Raw genomic sequence first — 6000 nt, 5'->3', positions numbered from 1 at the left:
CGTTGGAGAAAAGAGAGCCACTTGTAGGAATATCAAGAGCTCAGATGGAAACCAAGTTCTAAGCAAAGAAGGGAAAGCAGAAAGGTGGAAGGAGTATATAGAGGGTCTATACAAGGGTGATGTACTTGAGGACAGTATTATGGAAGTGGAAGAGGATGTAGATGAAGATGAAATGGGAGATACGATACTGCGTGAAGAATTTGACAGAGAACTGAAAGACCTGAGTCGAAACAAGGCCCCGGGAGTAGACAACATTCCATTAGAACTACTTACGGCCTTGGGAGCGCCAGTCCTGACAAAACTCTATCACCTCGTGAGCAAGATGTATGAGACAGGCGAAATACCCTCAGACTTCAAGAAGGATATAATAATTCCAATCCCAAAGAAAGCTTGTGTTGACAGATGTGAAAATTACCGAACTATCAGTTTAATAAGTAACGGATGCAAAATACTAACGCGTATTCTCTACAGACGAATGGGAAAACTGGTAGAAGCCGACCTCGGGGAAGATCAGTTTGGATTCCGTAGAAATATTGGGACACGTGAGGCAATACTGACCCTACGACTTATCTTAGAAGAAAGATTAAGGAAAGGCAAACCTACGTTTCTAGCATTTGTAGACTTAGAGAAAGCTTTTGACAATGTTGACTGGAATACTCTCTTTCAAATTCTAAAGGTGGCAGGGGTAAAATACAGGGAGCGAAAGGCTATTTACAATTTCTACAGAAAATATATCGCAGTTATAAGAGTCGAGGGGCATGAAAGGGAAGCAGTGCTTGAGAAGGGAGTGAGACAGGGTTGTAGCCTTGTAGCCTCTCCCCGATGTTGTTCAATCTCTATATTGAGCAAGCAGTGAAGGAAACAAAGGAAAAATTCGGAGTAGGTATTAAAATCCATGGAGAAGAAATAAAAACTTTGAGGTTCGCCGATGACATCGTAATTCTGTCACAGAAAGCAAAGGACTTGGAAGAGCAGTTGAAGGAATAGACAGTGTCTTGAAAGGAAGACATAAGATGAACATCAACAAAAGCAAAACGAGGATAATGGAACGTAGTCGAATTAAGTCGAGTGATGCTGAGGGAATTAGATTAGGAAATGAGACACTTAAAGTAGTAAAGGAGTTTTGCTATTTGGGGAGCAAAATAACTGATGATGGTCGAAGTAGAGAAGATATAAAATGTAGACTGGCAATGGCAAGGAAAGCGTTTCTGAAGAAGAGATATTTGTTGACATAGAGTATAGATTTAAGTGTTAGGAAGTCGTTTCTGAAAGTGTTTGTATGGAATGTAGCCATTTATGGAAGTGAAACATGGACGATAAATAGTTTGGACAAGAAGAGAATAGAAACTTTTGAAATGTGGTGATACAGAAGAATAATGAAGATTAGATGGGTAGATCACATAACTAATGAGGAGGTATTGAATAGAATTGGGGAGAAGAGGAGTTTGTGGCACAACTTGACAAGAAGAAGGGACAAGTTGGTAGGACATGTTCTGAGGCATCAGGGGATCACAAATTTAACATTGGAGGGCAGCATGGAGGTTAAAAATCGTAGAGGGAGACCAAGAAATGAATACACTAAGGAGATTCAGAAGGATGTAGGTTGCAGTAAGTACTGGGAGATGAAGAAGCTTGCACAGGATAGAGTAGCATGGAGAGCTGCATCAAACCAGTCTCAGGACTGAAGACACAACAACAACAACAACAATGAATACTTCCCTGTGAGAATGTGATCTTGTGTTTCCAGAATGAGATTTTCACTCTGCAGCGGAGTGTGCGCTGATATGAAACTTCCTGGCAGATTAAAACTGTGTGCCCGACCGTAAAGTTTGGAAGGTAGGAGACGAGGTACTGGCAGAAGTAAAGCTGTGAGTACCGGCCGTGAGTCGTGCTTCGGTAGCTCAGATGGTAGAGCACTTGCCCGCGAAAGGCAAAGGTCCCGAGTTCGAGTCTCGGTCGGGCACACAGTTTTAATCTGCCAGGAAGTTTCTGATCTTGTGTTAACAGTGTCGATGGCAAATGCCTTCAAGGGAAAAACAAATCCTCAAACTCAATCAATAATTTCTGCTGCCCTACTTTCTTATGCAATGGAGTTTTATTGGTGGTTTCCATATTACCCAAGGCGCACACTGCCTGAGTCCCTGTCGACATCATCCAAGGAATTCCAAACGAGCGACTGACATTCCTATGCTCAGCAATGCTACACTGACACCAAATTATTCCCAGTTCATAGGTATTACTTTCCTGTCCAACCTCTCCCGTATGTGTACAGTGCTTCTCCTTACAAAGAGAAGTGATGTGTCTGATACATCACTTTCTGCAAGTGGTTATACAAGACACGATGCATTACCAGGCCAGTCCAGTTCCACATTTACCCAGAACAACTTCTCAGTGACTTGCGAAATAATCCTCAGTGTTGGTGACGACAGTTCAAGAGGTTAACCCTTAAAATTGATGCACCTCATGGTAGTACTTAACTGGCGACAGCCTCTACTAGTAGTAACATTGCCTCTAAAAGTTCAGCTAGACATCACCTAAGGTCCAATTTGGCATGCTGCATTACCAGGAAGTCTAACCCTAAGATATTGCGCTAACCTTCACTTGTCAGAGGCACAACTTCTATACATTGCTTAAAACACTACTCCCCAAGCTCAAAATCTACTATTGCTGCACTCAAAGACTTTGTATTACTATCTCTAACTCCGTGTAAATTATAATCTGGATGGTTCAAACCACCTTTGAGCCACGATATCCACACTTGCTACAGACACATGCACCCCTGTGGCTACAAAAAACTTGTACTTTATACCCTTCACTAATCCCACTATACTCCATTCTGCCTCTGCATCCATACTTCCTGCATCGAAATTTACTGGTAATTCCACACGGTGGGCCTAGGGTTTCTATTGCATTTAACATTTCTAAAAAATGGTTCAAACGGCTTTGAGCACTATGCGACTTAACTTCTGAGGTCATCAGTCGCCTAGAACTTAGAACTAATTAAACCTAACTAACCTAAGGACATCACACACATCCATGCCCGAGGCAGGATTCGAACCTGCGACCGTAGCGGTCACGCGGTTCCAGACTGAAGCGCCTTTAACCGCACGGCCACACCGGCCGGCTTTAACATTTCTTTATTCATTCGTTGTTTCTTCCTACCATTCTTACAGTAGTGATGGTGGTGTACAAGCACACCACGTCTGCTCTACTGAGGTTGGCGACACTGCCTCTGTTCATGTTCCACCCTTCCACATGTGTGGGATCTCACGTTAGCAAAAGATGCTCCCCTCTTATCCCACATTCCGTCCGCAGCTCACCATAACTTTGTCTTCTGCTATTAATTACAGGTCGTCCAAAAAAGAAATTACGCCATCAATCGACTTTCCAGAGAAAGGAGTGATCAAACTGGTAGTGGTTTAGTCTCCTAAAGGAATAAGTTGCTTGGTTACTTCTAAGTGTTCATCTCTTGCTGCAAGCTTGTTACACAAGTCCATATCATCTGCTCTCAACAGCGCTACTTCATTAACCAGTGACCAGTGATACACTTCATCTCAGACACCGCCATTTTGAAACCTTAATCTCCAATACAAATAAGTAACAGAGAACAGAGCTATGACAGGGCGTATACCACAATACATTTACACCTTTCGTCGTATCATCAACCGTCTTGATTCTGTGCGTTGACTATCCATATGCCTGTACCTACGACATAGATCAGGGGTACTGATTCTATACGTGGTGCAGAATGCCCTAGGAAATTACACTGGCCACATCCTAGCAATCGTAGGTGAAGCTTCTCCGTATTAGTGTGGAAGTGAGAAAGATCAGGCGACTCCAGTGGGTGCATAAGTGTAGCCCTCACATTTCTGTAAATCTTCTTCTTAGACTCCGTATCCTCTCCACATAAAACAGGGAAAATAACCACCAAAGCCAAATGTCTCCTCACACACCATACTGTGTGACGAAACCGAGTGCTGTTGTTGTGAAGCCATGCTGTGTGGAACTCTATTATGCTGGGATCAGTTACCTTAACAGGTTCACTGATGCCAAAATACACTACTGGCCATTAAAATTGCTACACCACGAAGATGACGTGCTACAGACGCGAAATTTAACCGACAAGAAGAAGATGCTGTGATATGCAAATGATTAACTTTTCAGAGCATTCACACCCTGTTGGCGCCGCTGGCGACACCTACAACGTGCTGACATGAGGAAAGTTTCCAACCGATTTCTCATACACAAACAGCAGTTGACCGGCGTTGCCTGGAGAAACGTTGTTGCGATGCCTCGTGTAAGGAAGAGAAATCCGTACCATCACGTTTCCGACTTTGATAAAGGTCGGATTGTAACCTATAGCGATTGCGGTTTATCGTGTCGCGACATTGCTGCTCGCGTTGGTCGAGATCCAATGACTGGTAGCAGATTATGGAATTGGTGGGTTCGGGAGAGTAATACAGAACGCCGTGCTGGATCATAACTGCCTCGTGTCACTAGCAGTCGAGATGACGGGCATCTTATGCGCATGGCTGTAACGGATCGTGTCAACAGATGAGGACGTTTGCAAGACAACAACCATCTGCACGAACAGTTCGACAACGTTTGCAGCAGCATGGACTATCAGCTCGGAGAACATGGATGCAGTTACCCTTGACGCTGCATAACAGACAGGAGCGCCTGCGATGGTGTACTCAACGACGATCCTGGGTGCCCCAATGGCAAAAGGTCATTTTTTCAGATTAATCCAGGTTCTGTTAACAGCATCATGATGGTCTCATCCGTGTTTTCGACGTCGCTGTGAGCGCACATTGGAAGCGTGTATTCGTCATCGCCTTACTGGCGTATCACCCGGCGTGATGGTATGAGGTGCCGTTGGTTACCCGTCTCGGTCACCTCTTGTTCGCATTGACGGTACTTTGAACAGTGGACGTTACATTTCAGATGTGTTCAGACCCGTGACTCTACCCTTCATTCGATCCCTGCGAAACTCTACATTTCAGCAGGATAATGCATGACCGCATGTTGCAGGTCCTGTATGGGCCTTTCTGGATTCAGAAAATGTTCGACTGCTGCCCTGGCCAGCATATTCTCCAGATCTCTCACCAATTGAAAACGTCTGGTCAATGTGTCCGAGCAACTGGATCGTTACAATACGCCAGTCACTAATCTTGATGAACTGTGGTATCGTGTTGAAGCTGCATGGTCAGCTGTACCTGTACACGCCATCCAAGCTCTGTTTGACTCAATGCCCAGGCGTATCAAGGCCGTTATTACGGCCAGAGTTGGTTGTTCTAGGTACCGATTTCTCAGGATCTATGAACCCAAATTGCGTGAAAATGTAATCACGTGTCACTTCTAGTATAATATTTTTGTCCAATGAATACCCGTTTATCATCTGCATTTGTTCTTGGTGTAAGAATTTTAATGTACAGTAGTGTAGGTATGTTCACACTGAGCGCTGCAGGATTTTCGTTGTCAGGAGTTTTAGTGTGGTGACTTGCCGCTAGTCGTCGGTACTAATACGGTGATTTTAGTTTGAAACACAAACATCTGTGTGCGATGTATTCACTGTATTCACTGAAATATGTCTTCATGAAGCGAAAATGCCTTTCAGTCTTCAGTAATCAATATAACGAATAGTATCATATGTGTTTAGTGACTGCCGTATAATCGCTGATATTGCTTTGCCAGTGACAGTGAACTGCACCTGATAAATAGCTGTGTCAACATGCACTGCACTTCAGACGGAGGGAAACCAAAACTCAGTAAGAGGACCATCAAGCTGAGTGTGGAGTGAAGTTTCTACGTAGCGCTGCACAGTTGGCGATGTTTACTTGGCAATTAGTTCCTCGTTTTTTACATCAGGAAAGCCTCTAGGGTATCAGAAACTCAACCACGAACCAGGGTGCACCAATGGCAAAACGTCATTTTTTCGGATGAATCCAGGTTCTGTTTACAGCATCATGATGGTCGCATCCGTGTTTGGCAACATCGTGG

Source organism: Schistocerca cancellata, chromosome 4 (assembly GCF_023864275.1).
Source record: "Schistocerca cancellata isolate TAMUIC-IGC-003103 chromosome 4, iqSchCanc2.1, whole genome shotgun sequence".
Taxonomy (NCBI): domain Eukaryota; kingdom Metazoa; phylum Arthropoda; class Insecta; order Orthoptera; family Acrididae; genus Schistocerca; species Schistocerca cancellata.
The sequence above is the reverse complement of the archived record's forward strand: the minus strand, read 5'-3'. Positions refer to the sequence as shown.